This window comes from Sceloporus undulatus, chromosome 3, assembly GCF_019175285.1.
Source record: "Sceloporus undulatus isolate JIND9_A2432 ecotype Alabama chromosome 3, SceUnd_v1.1, whole genome shotgun sequence".
Lineage (NCBI taxonomy): Eukaryota > Metazoa > Chordata > Lepidosauria > Squamata > Phrynosomatidae > Sceloporus > Sceloporus undulatus.
The window spans coordinates 31,015,034-31,031,452 of NC_056524.1; positions in this window are offsets into that span (position 1 = coordinate 31,015,034).

The following is a 16,419-nucleotide window of genomic DNA, read 5'->3' on the forward strand; positions in this document are numbered from 1 at the left end:
TGTTAGCACATGTGTCAATGTTGAGAATGAATTTTCACATGCAGCTGTAGATGCATCAAAGGTGAATCCTGCAGCATTCAAAGTATACATGCATGGAAAGTGTACATGGACTCCTTGAACATGTACAACATTCTAGTATATGTTTGAAATGTTACTGTTGGGGTTTTGCAGGATTTTACCATATTCCTTTCCTTGGATGACTGAATTATATTTCTAAATGCTCAATTGCTGCACCAGAAGGAAGAAAAATTAAAAAGAAATTTCATTTGGTGGTGGAGAAATCTTATTTGAGTGAATTTATTATTATTATTATTATTATTATTATTATTATTATTATTATTATTATTATTATTATTATTACTGTGTGTGTGTGTGTGTGTGTGTGTGTGTGTGTGTGTGTGTGTGTGATTGTTTCATAAAAGGTATCTCTTCCCCAAATCATGTACCCTCTGTTCCACATGGTAAGTGAAAGAGGAACCAGTGGCTAGTCAGATGGAAAAGCTAGCCTTTGGAAAATCACAGTAAATGCTGGGGGCTTACAATATAACATCTTCTCTTTTCTTAATTCAGACAACATTTTATTATGGATCCTCAGTAGTCTTTCACTGTTCATGCTCTGTTGTAAATGGATGCTGCATACACACCAGCTTTAAACCTCATTTCCCAGCCTTCTAACTGTGCAACTGTTTTGACTGTCTGTGTTGCTATTTGTGGTATGGATGGCACTGTTAGTGAGAAGCTCATTACTGTGTCTATTCCCACCCCCTTGGCTCTGAGTCCTTGCCTCTTCTGCCTTTCTAAGAAGCTTGGCAGTTATTTACAGGTGAAGCTATGCCCAGCATGGGAACAGAGCCAGGGCTCTTGAGGCACCATCTGCTGTTCTCCTGTCTGTCATTTAGCTTTCCAAGGTATAGGGTGCATCAGGACACTTGGCAACTGCATCTGTGTGTCTTTTTCCCCACCGAACCCACTCACTTCTAATGCTCTTCAATAAAATCTTTCACATTAGTTTTTTGTTTGCATGTTTATTCTTGTCTTTAGAGCAAAACTTGAAAACATAACATTTTGAACAACAATTTCCAGACTCCTCCAGCCAAAGGATTTTGGGAGTTATAATACAAAAGAGTAACTTTTCAAGAAATGGTTTAGAGGCAGGATGCAATGGAACACCAGCTGCTGCAAAGATAAAGCAGAAGATGACTGTCTCTCTACTATCCCTGAAGGTCAGCTTCTCAGAGGAATCTATTAGCCTCTGTGGCAAGCCAATTCAATAAGGTTCTGTGACCATGATCTTGTGCTCCTTTGGGATTCCTTATTGGGCCAATCCAATGACGTTCTGTGACCATGATCTTGTGCTCCTTTGGGATTCCTACAGTGCAGCATAAGTGTTAGGTCTGCAGAAGCTCCTCCAGCAACGGAAGATGTGCTCACAATCCCCATAGCAACAGATGTTTGCATCATTGTGTTCTGTTGAAACAAGTGAAGACTTGGGACAGGTTGGTATATGGCTCGGGTGGGTAATATAGAGCAGAATTTATTCAGTTGGGAAGTGAGACACAGATGTAATGGCTCCCAAAATATGCCTCATAGTAGCCTATAGCATGAAAACTCAGAAGGTACCTGTTCTGCAGAAACCTTTCCCTGTCCTTGGACTATCTATCTATCTATCTATCTATCTATCTATCTATCCATCCATCCATCCATCCATCCATCCATCTCTACCTCCATTGACTACTTTTCACCCAATCTTAGATGGCTTTCAAGATAAATTTAAACAAAGTGCAACTAAAAGCAAACAAACAAACCAAGGTTTTTTTGGCCCCTTGCATGCACATATCCAAAGCTTGGAAGATTTACTTTTTTTAGACTACATTGCCCCCTGTTGGATGGGGGATTCTGGACAATGTAATCCAAAAGGTAACTCTTCTAATCTCTTGGCATAATTGGGTTCTCAAGACTTCATGAACCATCAGAACACTGAAGCATTAATTCTCCCAAGCAAGCAGTTCTGCAGGGGAAGCGTACAGAATTTCAATTTCACCTTCTCAGGCGTTAGAATAAACTATATACTTCGGAAGAAAAAGTCAAGACTATCTTCTGTTATCTTTAATATGATATTTAACAACTTGCGCAAACTGAACAATAATTCAAAATTTTCTTTAAAACGAGGTTCTACCAAGCTCTTCTTCTTCTACACAAAACTATATTTTCCCCAGGTATACAAAGTTTTTTAAGCAATCACAAAAGAGGTGGGTTTTAAATTTGTCCTTTAGCTCCTATCATGACATTGCTAGTTGCATAGGATTCCCATACAAATAAATAGATGATTTTTCTAAATTAAACATATGTGTATTTTTGATAAATACTGCAAATATACTCTGCTACCTTAAGTACATTTATATTGCTATAAGACTGTGGATCTTTTCTGTTTTTGATCTGAATACAATCAAAATACCAAGTATCCTCAAAAATGCAGTTATTTCTGTTAGAATATCTTCTCTGAGAAAATATCACCTTGATGCATACTGGATAGCATTTTGATGACTAATCAGAACATTTATTTTAAAATGTAGTAGACCTATTTATAGTTCCCACTCCGAAACAATCTTTCTCAGCCTCAGGCCAAAAAGTTGACCTCTGACAACCCTTTCCTAGGACATCCCAGAAATACTGGTGTGCTACCAACTATGGAGCAGCAGAAATCCACCACCTGAGTTGTACTATAGTTCTACCTTCTCAAAGGAGCACGAACCTTCAGAGCTGGTAACCCTCATATTTCATGGTTTTGGAATGGGACTAGAAAACAGGAAGTAGGTCCACATCAACATGATTGCCCAGGAGGCAGATGCAAAAGAGCTCCTGCTTGCCAGGTATGGATTTAGAATTCAAAGACATAGCCATGTTAGTCTGGAATACCAGTATACAAAGGGATCTTGCAGCACCTTTGAGATTAACTGGGCAAAAGAGGTTGTAGCATGAGCTTTTGTAGACTTGGGCGGCATCCACACTGTGGAAGTAATCCAATTTGACACTGCTTTAACTGTCATGGCTCAATGCAATGGAATTCTAGTTTTGAGAGACAGTTAGCCTTCTCTGTCAGAGAGCTCTAGTGCCACGACAAACTACAGTTACAAGAATTCCATAGCATTGAGCCATAGCAGTTAAAATGGTGTCAAACTGGATTATTTCTGCAGTGTAGATGCACCCTTGGTCTACTTCCTCAGATGTAGAGGAAGCAGACTAAGGGGCAAAACAGAAGGCCCTGAAGTGGCAGCTTAATGCCGCATCTTTCAATGCTAAATCGGGGCTACAGCAACCGCACACCATGGGCCCAATCCAGTACTTTGCTAGCCCTAAAAGAACTGGCAAAATGCTGCTCCTTTTTAGAGTGGTAAAAAGCTTCCCTTGCTGTGGCAGCAGTGGCTTTTCCAGGTTTCTTTGGTGCAACACGTCTAAACACTGCAGCAAAAAGATGGTGTGATGCCACCTGCCTTGATACATGATGTCAACATCAGGGTGTAGTCGGGGCATGCGGTCACCATACTCCCATTCCACCCCCATGCTGGTCTGGTTGCCCCATAGTTTACTAAAGTTCATGCTACTACTACTTTTGCAGAGTTACTCTCAAAAGTATGGATTTAGTTTGTTTTGGTTCTGATGGCAGTACCATCATGGACACATTGAAATGTCATGCTTTTGTTGAATTCTTGACACTGTGTGCTCAAATTTTACTTGTTGTGTTTGTGTGTGAGCAAGGAAGTGTATTTGTCACAAACATATAATAAAATCACTTGTGGTAGTAGTGCTGATATGAAGCATTTTGCTGTAAAACATCTCTGTTGCAAAATTTTATAATCTACAACAGAAAACCACTGTTATTGACCTAGTCTAAAACTAAGATAAAGGTAAAGGTACTCCCTTGACATGAATGTGTAGTCGTAACCAACTGTAGGGGGCGGTGCTCATCTCTATTTCTATACCAAAGAGCCAGCATTCAATCCAGTGGCATAACAAAATGGTGTTTCTCATATAAAATGGAAAATCAAGGTTTGCTAGTTGGAATTTATTCTTTTTCTGATTTTTTTTCAAGCCATGGATGCTTGAATCCATGGATAAAAACATCCATGGATAAGGTTGGTCGACTATACTTGTCTTTGCATGCTTTCAAGCTCCTAGGTTGGCAGAAGCTGTGACTAGTTACAGGAGCTCACCTCATTATGCAGCATTCGGGTCTCAAACTTGCAATTTTTCAATCAGAATTGACGTCTTAACCACTAAGCCACCGCATCCCCTCTGACATATCATCTGCTTAAAAAGGCACAAGTGTTTGTCTTGAAATTAAGAGTAGAGATACTTTGCAAGCCCTGGTGGCGCAGCGGTTAAATGCCTGTACTGCAGCCATTCACTCAAAACCACAAGGTTGCGAGTTCAAGACCAGCAAAAGGGCCCAAGCTCAACTCAGGCTTGCATCCTTCCAAGGTCGCTAAAATGAGTACCCAGACTGTTGGGGGCAAATTAGCTTACTTGCTAATTAGCTTACTTGCTGTTCACCGCTATGATCTTTGGAATAGCGGTATATAAATAAATAAAACTATTTAACATCTATTCTTTTTCTTCAGGCTTTCATTTAAGACATTAGCACACCATAAAGTCACAATCCCAGGCAAGTTGTTAAGTATTATTGTTAATGTAAGTAATGAAAAGTACATATTATGACATACAGATGCCTTTCACCACTTGAGGCAGCACCTTTTCTTATGAGCTGAATGTATTGTGTAGTTTGATCTTTAGTGTTTATTTCTGCTGTCACAGGCACATGAAATTTAGAGACATGTTGCTGGGTTGATGGTCTTAATTTAAATAATAAGTACTGAAAGAAGAGAAGTAAGTACAGTAGCTTGATAAAGAGAGAGGGAAACAATGCCCCAAGCAGTGGGAGCAAGTAGGACCAAGGCAATCATGAATAAATATTTACAAATAGCTGGAGAGGTGACTGGTACAGCTGAAAGGGGTGAGGATCATAGAATTACAGAACCATAGAGTTGGAAGAGACCACAAAGGCCACCCAGTCCAACCCCTTGTCATGCAGGAACTCACAATCAACGCACCTCCAACAGTTAGCCATCCAGCCTCTGTTTAAAGACCTCCAAAGAAGGAGACTCCACCATTCTCCAAGGAAATGTGTTCCACAGGATGTTGGCAAGTAGCCCCATTTAGATGTACAGAAGAGAGCATAATAGATTCCTTTATTATCCACACTCACACACAAAATGAGCTTTTAATCATACAGTCATTCCAGGTCCAAACACCGTTTACCCTTTAGATCCTCCCTCAGCCCTATCCCCTGAAATCTCTTCACCAAAGATCCCAAGGACTCCATTCATGCAAAACACTTTCATCATTGCCTCTAAATGATGAGGCATCTTTGTTACCACTTGAATGGAGGGAGATTACAGTTCTGCAGCAGAGGATGCACAGCTCTCTGTTCTATCATATTGCAAAAGATCTCAGACTCAGTTTCAGTCTCTGGTACCCGCAACCAAAGGAATCCAGTTGGCAGAGTTGGGAAAGATTCTCATAAAACACTCTTCAAGGCAAACAAAACAACTTTTTGAGCTAGACGGACCAGTGGTCTGCTCATATGCCAAGAATCAGTTCCAGCTTCATATGCCAAAGCAGGGGAGGAAGTGATAGTCCAGATATGGGAAGCTATTTTATAACGTGAAGTTGAACGCTTTCATGGCTGGCATCCATAGTTTTTTGTTTATATTGTCCACTTCTTTGTGGGTGGTGTGTATTCTCTCCTGTAACAGAGCCTGAAAAACCCACAAAAAACTATTTTATAACCTTGGTAATGTTACTCATCAGGTAGAATGATGATGATGATGATGATGATGACGATTGATTGATTGATTGAATTTCTTCTTTATAGTCTTAACTCCTAGGCTAGAGGAGTTATCTCAGTCTAAGAAGACTCCAGAATCTAAAAAAGACAGGTGAGAGAGAATGCAACAAGTCTTCAAACAAGCAAAGAACATTCCAAGTGCTGGGGTAGGGCTGTAATGACAACATTAATGTAATATGCACAAACAATGTGGAGGGCTTTTTCAAACAAACAAACAAACAAACAAAGGGGAGCCACTTTATGAGATGGCCCAGTTTTTTTTTTAATGTATTGCAAAACTGTTTCAAGACAAGTAAAATCTCTAGTTATTTAAACTATTTTAATACCAGACTTCAATTGTATTCCCCAGTCAGTTTACAAAAAGAATAAAGCATTTAAAATATAAATACAAAACCTATAAATGATCATAAAAGCCACAAAAGTTAAAAAAAAAAGGAAAAGCACTTAGCAAGATTAAAACCTCATCTAAAAACCACAGGAAAAATCAAATCACAAAGGTCTCTTTGCCAGGTGTTGAAAGGATAAGTGCTAGATGAAATTTCCATGAATTGTTACCACCACCACCACTCTGCAGAATATGGACCAGCATTGTGATCTCATTGGTGATTGTATGCAAATAAATATCCAGAAATTATGTGTTTGTGTTACTCAGTCTAGGAGTTAGGGCACAGGGGTGTTGAATTGGAGAGAGGGACCAGAGCAGCAATGGGGAATAGACTCAATGGTACAGTTAACTATTCTATTGACCATAAAATAAGGCGGATACCTCCAGGTATTCCTGTCTCATTTTTTGGAACTACAACTTTTTATCTACCGCTCAAGCTTTAGCTTCATCTTAGGGGGGTGTTCCCACTTGGCAGATAAAACGGATTATATTGTCGCGATTCTGATTCTGATTATGTTCTGGGAATAATTCAATTTTTTTTCCATCGTTTCCATTACCAAAAGGGGCAAATTACCTCTATTCATTTAGACCCTGTTTTCGTTCCCATTTATTTTAAATCATTTTATTTTGAAGCAGATTAACTTGCTCCCCATTCCCATTTGGGTCCACAAGCTGTCAATCAAGTGCATAGGCTTCAGACGTCACAAGTCTTGGGTTTTTTGGGGGGGCAGCCAGTGAAAATCGGCTGCATCCAAGGCACTTCTGTTGTGTCTCCCCAGACTAGAAGGAGGCTTGGCAAATCGGATCAAGGAGGAGAAGGCAGCAGGCTTCATTATTAGGGAGAGAATTTTTGGGGAAGAGAGAAGATAAGGCTCGATCCCCCCTCAGATCCCTGGACGTCCAGGCTCTCCATTCCCCAAAATCGCTTTTCCTTCCCCATTGCTCCCTGGGCTGTCTGGGGGGCGATCAAGCAGGGATGTCCTGCAAAGCCCATCTGCTGCTCAGGTGCTCAGGTAGGCAGAGGTGAAAAAAGAAAAAATAATAGTTAATAATGGTGTTCAACGGCTCTCCTCACACATCGGCCTATGAATGTGCAGCAGAGGGGAGGTTGCAATCCACAGGGGGAAAGTCTATGCGAATTGAAGAAAATGGCGTTGGCAATGCAGAAAGAGAACTAAAGGGTGACACCCCCAGGCCAGCCCCTTGAGTGCTGCTCCTCCCATCTCCAGGTTCCCAAATCAGACACCCTTTCGTTCCCATTCGGATACCGCGAATCGTACCCCGCTTTCAAAAAATAACCCACGTTACAACCGGTTTAAACCGGTTTATAGGTGTCTAATTCGAATTAGACGATATAATTAAATTTTTAATTGAATCGCAGTGGAAACGATTCCGGGGCATTGAGGAACTAATTCGGGCACAACACCTCTTAATTCGCTTCATGATCCGCTTTATAGGCAAGTGGGAACGCGACTTTAGAAGCACTACTCCCTGTTGTGTCATCAAGATGGATTAAACTACAGTTGTGGCCTTATCAGTAGTTGCTCCATACCTTTGGAATTCTTTTTCAAAGGAAGTACATATGACTGTATCAGTATTGGTTTTTGAAAAGGCATTGAAAACTATTTTGTTTCCATATGTCTGTTCCCAAGATACTACATGCAGCATTTTTAACTATTGTTGTTCTTTTTTTAAGTCTGAGTTGAGATTAACGTATATACTCGACTATAAGTTGACCTCGTGTATAAGTTGAGGGCAGGTTTGGGGGCCAAAATTATGGATTTTGATATGACCTGTGGATAAATCAAGAGTAAAACCTAGGGGCAACAAAGGATCTAAAGGACAAAGAAAAGGAAAACAATGCCAAAGAATTTACAAAATTCCAGCAAGTGTAACTGTTTATACTCACTCTAAAGGTTGGATGGATGAGAACGTAGAAGGGGTCAGTGCTTACAGGACATTTTACATTCTTCCCTTTCACCTTTTTTAAAAAAAATGTTCCTTTAAAAAAAATAAGTTGGTTCCTTTTTTAAAAAAAGAAAAAAAGTATTAAAGCACAATGCTTAGACTGACCCATGGATAAGTTGACTCAAGTTTTTGGAGTCAATTTTTTGACTAACATTTTTAGACTTATACATGAGTATATACAGTACAGTATTTATATATGTATCTAAACTGATATATATTAATTCATTCAATCTATTATACATACTGTAGCAATTTTTTAGAGTGACTTGTACAAATACTGATGGTATTTATTTATATCCCACCTTTCCCCCATTTGGAACAGTTAAAACAAACCTTGTTTAAAAGTCACAGCATGGCAAAAGTTTAAAAACAGTTAAATCATCATAAAAATTGAAACCAGTTCAAAAAATAATCAAACACATCAGTAACATAAAAGTCTATAACATTATATATGTCCTGTTTCCTCTGGAAATCACAAATTAATAAAAATCCAGTAAAATCCATATACATAAGAATCACCTCAGAAGCAGCACACAGTCAGTTGACAGGACAAAACACATTCACACATAATGCCAGCAAAGACAAAAAGCATAATGTGCATCGACCATTAAAAGAATTCTTTAAAGTTTCATAGAGATAAAACCACTCATAAAACAGGCATCCAGAATGTAAAAGACATGTTGGAATAAAACATGGTTTTCCTAGTGACAGAGAAACCTCAGAGTAGATACAAGTGGATTTCTGAGTGGCAGGTATTCCATAATTTAGGACTACCACTAAAAAGTCTGTGAGCCAGCATGGTTTGAACATCTGACTAAGACTCTGGAGAACAGGGTTCAAATTCCCACCTAGCCATGGAAACCCACTGGGTGACCTTGGGCAAGTCACACACTCTCAGCCTCAGGGGAAGACAATGGCAAACTTCCTTTGAACAAATATTGCCAAGAAAACTCTGTAATAGGGTCACCTGCTTTAGGGTTGTGACAAGCCAGAAATGACTCGAAAGCACACAACAACAACACTGAGAAGTCTTCCCCATGTCATAGCATTGTATGTGAGTTCACTCATAATAGAGCCTCAGATGAATAAGTTAGATGTGCATTCTGATTTACAGAAAAGAATCCTCCCTACTATGTGTTTTCATTTATAGTAATGATGTCCAAATTTGTAAGCATGTGACTTGCCCACAGTCACCCAGTGGGTTTCCATGTCTGAGCTGGGATTTGAACCCTGGTCCTCAGAGTCATAGTCCAGCACTCAAACCACTACACCATGCTGGCTCTCAAGTATAACCTAATATATGCCAATTTGATAGGAATCTGTGAGCCTTACACAATATTGAGGGGGCTTTTTTAAAAAAAACCTGTCTTGTGAGTTGCTCCTGTTTCCCTTTCATTGACAAATCAGGTTCACTGTTGAAAACACTGTGCCACCTTCAGCTTTGAAAATACAGGCATCACCCAGACTAAAGGAACTGGCACAGCCCCGGCCTTTCCCAGCTGGCTGGGAATTCCGTCGTTCCCCTTATTCTGTGGTACGTAATTATTTTTTTTATAAATTGCCTCTTTGTGTGTGTCTTCTACTGAAATAACGACTCAATGTGGTTGGAATCTCACATGAGGCCAGTCACTCATTTTGATAAGTTTGGGCCCAAACAGACAGGCCAAAATAAAGCTGCTTTGGGTCACTTTGGAGGTACTGTATGTTGTTTAAATGATGCATGCATCCTAAGAGGCCGGAAGCCACACCAAGCCACGCTCCATTCCTAAGGACTGGAGCACAGCTTTGGCACAGCTTCTGGCCTCTTAAGATGTGTGTGTCATTTAAATAGCATACCTCCAAAGTGACCTAAAGCAGCATTATTTTGGCCTGTCTGTTTGGGCCCTTTGTTACCTTCATACTAAATGCAGAGCTTCACAGGTTACTTTCCTGGACCAAGGTAGCTGAGGGATTCTGGGGATTGCAAAAAGTAATATTCCCAAACTCTGGTTCACAGTCTCAAACTCTGGTTCACTCTACCTGCTCCCTTATTTCTGCATCTCTTTTACTTAGAGTGTCCCTGTATGTCTTAACTTTACAGCAAAACTATGTATGCATCCTATTGAAAACTGAAATATACTTTGGAAATATTTTTTGAAAGCTGGAGAATGTTACTGTTACACTACAGTTCCCAGAATCCCTCCAGTCAGAATTCTGGGAATTATAGTCCCCCCCAAAATAATAATTGTTCCAAACTTTCATTTAGTGCTATAAAATTTTACCCCAGGCTTCATCACTGCAAAATCATGGGATGGTTCTGCTTTTAATATGCTGAGTTGGAAAACATGTGGTGTGCAGTACTATGTATTGTTGTTTTCACTGTTATTTTTAAAACTACATAGTGAGTTGGTTTAAGCAACTGGAAATGAAATGAAAACTGCCTTCTGCTGAGTCTTTGGAAGGGAAAGGTGGCGTGATTAAATCTCTATATGTCAACCTTCCTCCTGTCTTTGTATCACTTCCTGGTGCAAAGACGAACTAATTAGGAATCCCAAGATCATGCACAAAACAGAACAACCTTGTTCTTATCTCCAGGTGACTAAAGGAGCATTGACAGCCTTACCCTCTGAACGGATAGTTGCTCTAGCCATGCCAAGGATACGAGTAGCTGAAAATAGTATGTTGTCTTGTTACCCTCTTTCTTATTAATGGTGATATTAATTTGGTTTTCCTACCAGTCCAGTCATTGCTGTTGCAGGGAGGCATTGGGAGAAGGGTGTGGGGAAATACAAGGGAAAACTCTGCATTATAGCACTCCACTACACACTCTTACTGGGTTGAGAACTAAAGGTATTCTGAAATGAGGGGACAGAGTAGTCTTGGAAGCCTGTAATCCAAATTCTGTGAAAAAGCTCCATCTTTCTAGAATGTTGACAATCTGGTTTTGACTTTCTTTGCTCTTGCAGCGAAACCTTCAAACTAAATCAAAGGTGCTGTGCTTGGATAAACGCTTTCGGCCTTCATCCTTGATGGTGACAATCTGTAACAACTTTTCAAGACTGTTTTCCACAATGTTCATGGTCCACACTTTCTTCAAATCATGGTACATGGTTAAGTTAACATGACACAACCTTGGACACTGGTCAACTTGGGAAAGTGATTAAATGATCTTGTACCTCTGAGATCTGTGCACTGGATGTGACATTTAATCAGTCTGGGCTGCCACTTAGTCAGTCTATTTTTTGTGTAAGAAAACAAAATTTGGATCCATAGAGATATGTTGTATCACAGTATCACAATACTGTTTGTTTTGAAGGAAAATTGTGGTTGAACTTTTGGTTGAAATAAGATGCCTCAGCTCAAGATCATTATCCTACTCTTCGTTTAAACTGGCTATAATCCTGACTAGTTCATAATTTTGCAGTTGTCTAGGAACTGAAAGAAGAAACCCAGTGAACGTGATCTCAGGTTTCCCTTTTTGCTTTCCAATCCTCTTATCTGTAGCCCCCATGTTTTCTTCTTCTTTCTTCTTCTTCTTCTTCTTCACCTTCATCTTCTACTACTAATTTTTGTTTTTTTCTTACCTCCTAGAATTTTGCCTATTTTCATGCATTTCTCAACATACTGTTTCAAGGAATGGTTTGAAGAAAGGCTCACTGCTATCTGAGCATAGTCAGTGCTACTCCTATAATCTCTCACCATTAGTTATGCTGGCAAGGATTGATAGCTATTGTAGACCACAAGGAGCTAGTGGGACACTGTTGTCCACTTGTCCAGAGGAAAGACTGCATGGAAACCTCATATGACACCCTGAATTTCAGAATGAAAGAAAGATGGATAGAAAAATACACACCTTACCTCAACTTTGCTTAAGGCTTTTGACAAGGTCCCCCATGATATTCTTAAAGACAAGCTAGAAAATGTGACTGATAGGTGGATTTGTAATTGGTTGACTGGCCGAACAAAAAAGGGTTCTCAGCAATGGCTCCTCTTCATCATGGAAAGAAGTGACTAGTGGGGTGCCACAGGGTTCTGTCCTGGGACCAGTGCTATTCAACATCTTTATCAATGACTTGGTTGAAGGAACAGAGGGCATGCTTCTCAAATTTGCAGATCATACCAAATTAGGAGGAGTAGCTAATACCCCAGAGAACAGGATCAAAATTCAAGAAGACCTTAATAGATTTCAAAGCTGGGGCAAAGCTAACAAAATGAATTTCAACGTGGAGAAATGCAAGGTACTACACTTAAAATGGAAAAATGAAATTTATAGATATAGGATGGGGGACACCTGGCTTAATGAGACTACATGTGAAGGGGATCGGGAGTCCAAGTAAACCAAAAGTTGAACATAAGTCAATAGTGTGATGAGGCAACTAAAAAAGCCAATGCAATTTTAGGCTGCATCAATAGAAATACAGGGGAGTAATAGAGCCATTCTATTCTGTTTTGGTCAGGCCTCACCTAGAACATCTTATATAATATAATATTATAATATACAGTGCACCTGCGTCATACGCAAGTGTGCTATACGCGGATTTGAGCATATGCTCAAACCTGCATAGAGCCATGCAGGAGTGCATGGGGCACAAGGTGTGGCACATCCCATTGGAATGAATGGGGTGAGCGCGCCACCGTGCCACCACTCCACTGCCGCACCGCCGCTTGCACGAGCACCATTCAAGTGAATGGGGCTCAAGCATATGCACTATTTGGCTTACACAGAGGGTCTGGAATGCACCCCCATGTAAGCCAAGCGCATACTGTAATAATATAAATCTACTGCATTACATATAATAATGATGATGATGATGATGATGATGATGATGATGATGATGATGATGTCCAGTTCTGGACACCACAATTCAAAAAGGATGTTGAAAAATTGGACCATGTCCAAAGGAAGGCCACCAAATGATGAAGGGTCTGGAAATCATGTCTTATGAGAAAAGACTTGGGGAGCTGGGTATGTTCAGCCTGGAGAAGAGACAGTTAAGAGATGATATGATAGCCTTGTTTAAGTATTTGAAGGGGTGTCACATGAGGATTCAGCAAGTTTGTTTTTTGCTGCTCCAGAGAATAGGACCCAGAGCAATGGATGCAAGCTATAGGAAAAGAGATTCCACCTAAACATTAGGAGGAACTTCCTGATAGTAAGAGCTGTTTTGACAGAGGAAGACACTCCCTTGGAGTATGATGGAATCTCCTTCTTTGGGGGTCTTTAAGCAGAGGTTGGATGGCCATCTGTCGGGGATACTTTGATTGTGATTTTCTGCATGGCAGGGGATGGACTGGATCTGAATGGCCCTTGTAGTCTCTTCCAGTTCAATGATTCTATGATTCCTGAGCTCCCATCCCTCTTTCACTTTTGTTCTGTGTATCCTTTTACTGTTTTCCCCTCTGCTTTTTACAGCTCTGCACTTAATCCAGGTATTTCCCCCGCCTTAGTACCTCATCGGCACTGCAGACGTAATCTGGTTTGACACCACTTTAACTGCCATGACTCTGTGCTATGGAATGTGGGAATTGTAGCTTGTTATGGCTCCAGAACCCTCTGCCAGAGAAAGCTGTCTCACAAAACTACAATTCCCAGAATTCCATAGTATATGAGCCATAAAGTGGCATCAAACTGGATTATTTCTGCAGTGCGGATGCAGCCTCAATAGTGCTACCTTTTCACTCAGGGAGGAATATAAAGGTTTTACACAAATAACTAAACCTTCCCAACTCACTGTAGATCCCCATCATCCCTTCTACATGGCCACATTTTATCTCATCTCTCGCTCCCTGCTTCTTATCCCACCTCTCTTTGCTATTGCTCATCGTACCTCAACTCCCCACCTCATGCCCCCATGCCTTCATTTCTGGCATATTTTCCTTTTGCCTTCCCCCAGCTTCATTCACGCATATCTTCCCTATTCTAAATTTTACCTCAGCTCTCAAAATTAATCTCAATTTAACCACATTTCTCATCTAAATGAGCCTGTTTCTTGGAACCATTGCTTTTCACTGTCCTACATTTTACCTGAACTATTTTGTTTACATCTTTCCTAGTTGTTAATATTCTACACAACTTCACTTTTTGCCATCATTCCCCTTTCCCTCATATTAGCGCACAGGTTGACCTTGGTTCTCTTTCTGCATTCCCTTCTCAAATATTTCATTTTCTCCCACCTAGGATACATTTTAGTGAAGGATGTTCTAAAGTACGCCTAATTATGCAGTGATAATTACCTGCAGAAAAACACATTATACACACATACTGTAATATATAATGTCACATGTACATCATACAGAGAATCATACAGTTGGAAGAGACCACAAGGGGTATGTATAATGAGTTAGCCTGGTGTAGTAGTTTGAGTGTTGGACTACAGCCCCTGGGATGCCAAGTTTCAAATCCCTGCTCAGCCATAGAAACCTCTGGGGTGCCGTTGGGTAAATCACTCTCTCAAATGGAGTATCCATACTGCAAAATTATAGCAGTTTGACCTGCTCTAAGTGTCATGGTTCCCTATCATCATATTCTGAGATTTGTTTTTCTTTTCATGATATACTTACAATTTCTTAGTGACTTCCTTGAAGCGCAACCCTTGGGTTCTCTGGCTAAGAACTCTAACTATTTCATGAAACTACAAATCTCAGAATTCTGTAGGATGAACCATGGTAGTTTAAAAAATATCAAAATGCTACCACTGTGTTTTGTAGATAAATCCTCAGCACAAGAGGAAGACAAAGGCAAACCTCCTCTGATTAAACCTTGCTAAGGCTGCATCTGCACTGCAGAAATAATGCAGTTTGACACTGCCATGGCTCCATCCTGTGGAATCCTGGGATTTGTAGTTTGTTGTGGCACCAGAGCTCTCTGACAGGGAAGGCTAAATATCTCACAAAACTACAGTTCCCAGAATTCCATAGCACTGAGCCATGGCAGTAAAATTGGTGACAAACTGCATAATTTCTGCAGTGCAGATGCAGCCAAAGAAAACCTTGTGATGATGTCACCATAAATTGGAGTTGACTTGAGGTTACACCATCATCACCGCCATATCATCATCAGTATACAAATAATGCCAAAGCAATGTTATTTTAGCTTGCCATTCACCAGTAGTAATTTTTCTAAAGCCAGCAGTGATCCATAACACATGATATCTGACCTAGGAAGCAGTGGTGGCTGGTGGCTTCCATGTCAGTGGGATTATTAAACTACTCTGTGTTTTACTCTAAACTTTAAAGAGGTTATTTAATGCCATGAACCCCATACTCCAATAGATTCAGCACTGTCAATTGCACCATTACAGTTTAGAATAAAAGTTAAAGGAGTTTTACTGGAGGAGTTTCAGAATTTAAGATACTGTTATGTAGACAGTGGGTGTCAGTATACAGGTGGTGATGGTTTGGGAAGGCTAATACTAGATCCTGCACATTCAGACAAGTAAATGTCAGACCATGTAGGAGAACTGCCTAATCAATACTTTTACAGTTTTTAATAATTAAGTTTGAGACTCTGTGGGTAACACGGACTGTTGTAAGAAAACAACTCTTGTGTAATGTTCTCAAGACTTTATCCATTAAGGGCACACTAGATATGACCAAAGCAATCATGATTGGCTGTTCACCTGTCTAGTTTTTCACATAAAAATCATGCACATGTATGTTGACTAATATTACCATCCAAAGAGGCATATGGGTGAGGAGATGCAAATGTTTCCATCATCTGTTTTCCCTCCCCATGTTATTTTGATTGTGCTGTTCTTCCAATCCAGTTTATTTTTGGTATCATAAACAAAAACAGCTATCAGTCATGATTAAATAATTTCAATTTGTCTCTTGGTGGTCTCATGATTGTGGCCTTTTTCTCACTATGGAATGGTGAGATGGAAAAAACTATCAATAAAATGATACCAAAGCACACACTACTGACAGTGCAATGTAACCCATAATTCTTCCTGGTTAACAGAAGATCTACAGGCATGGGAACAGAATGGACAGTAGCTAAAGGTGGCATAGATCACAGTGCAAGTACAATTGGAAACTAGTTATCAACTCTTCATTGTTCACATTATGCAGCAGTGATGGTGGCAGGCAAGCAACATGCACATACATGTTGTTTTTGTTCCACTATTACATACAGGCAAGCCAGGCAGATGATAGTTTGATAGCTGATACTTTAAGATAGTTT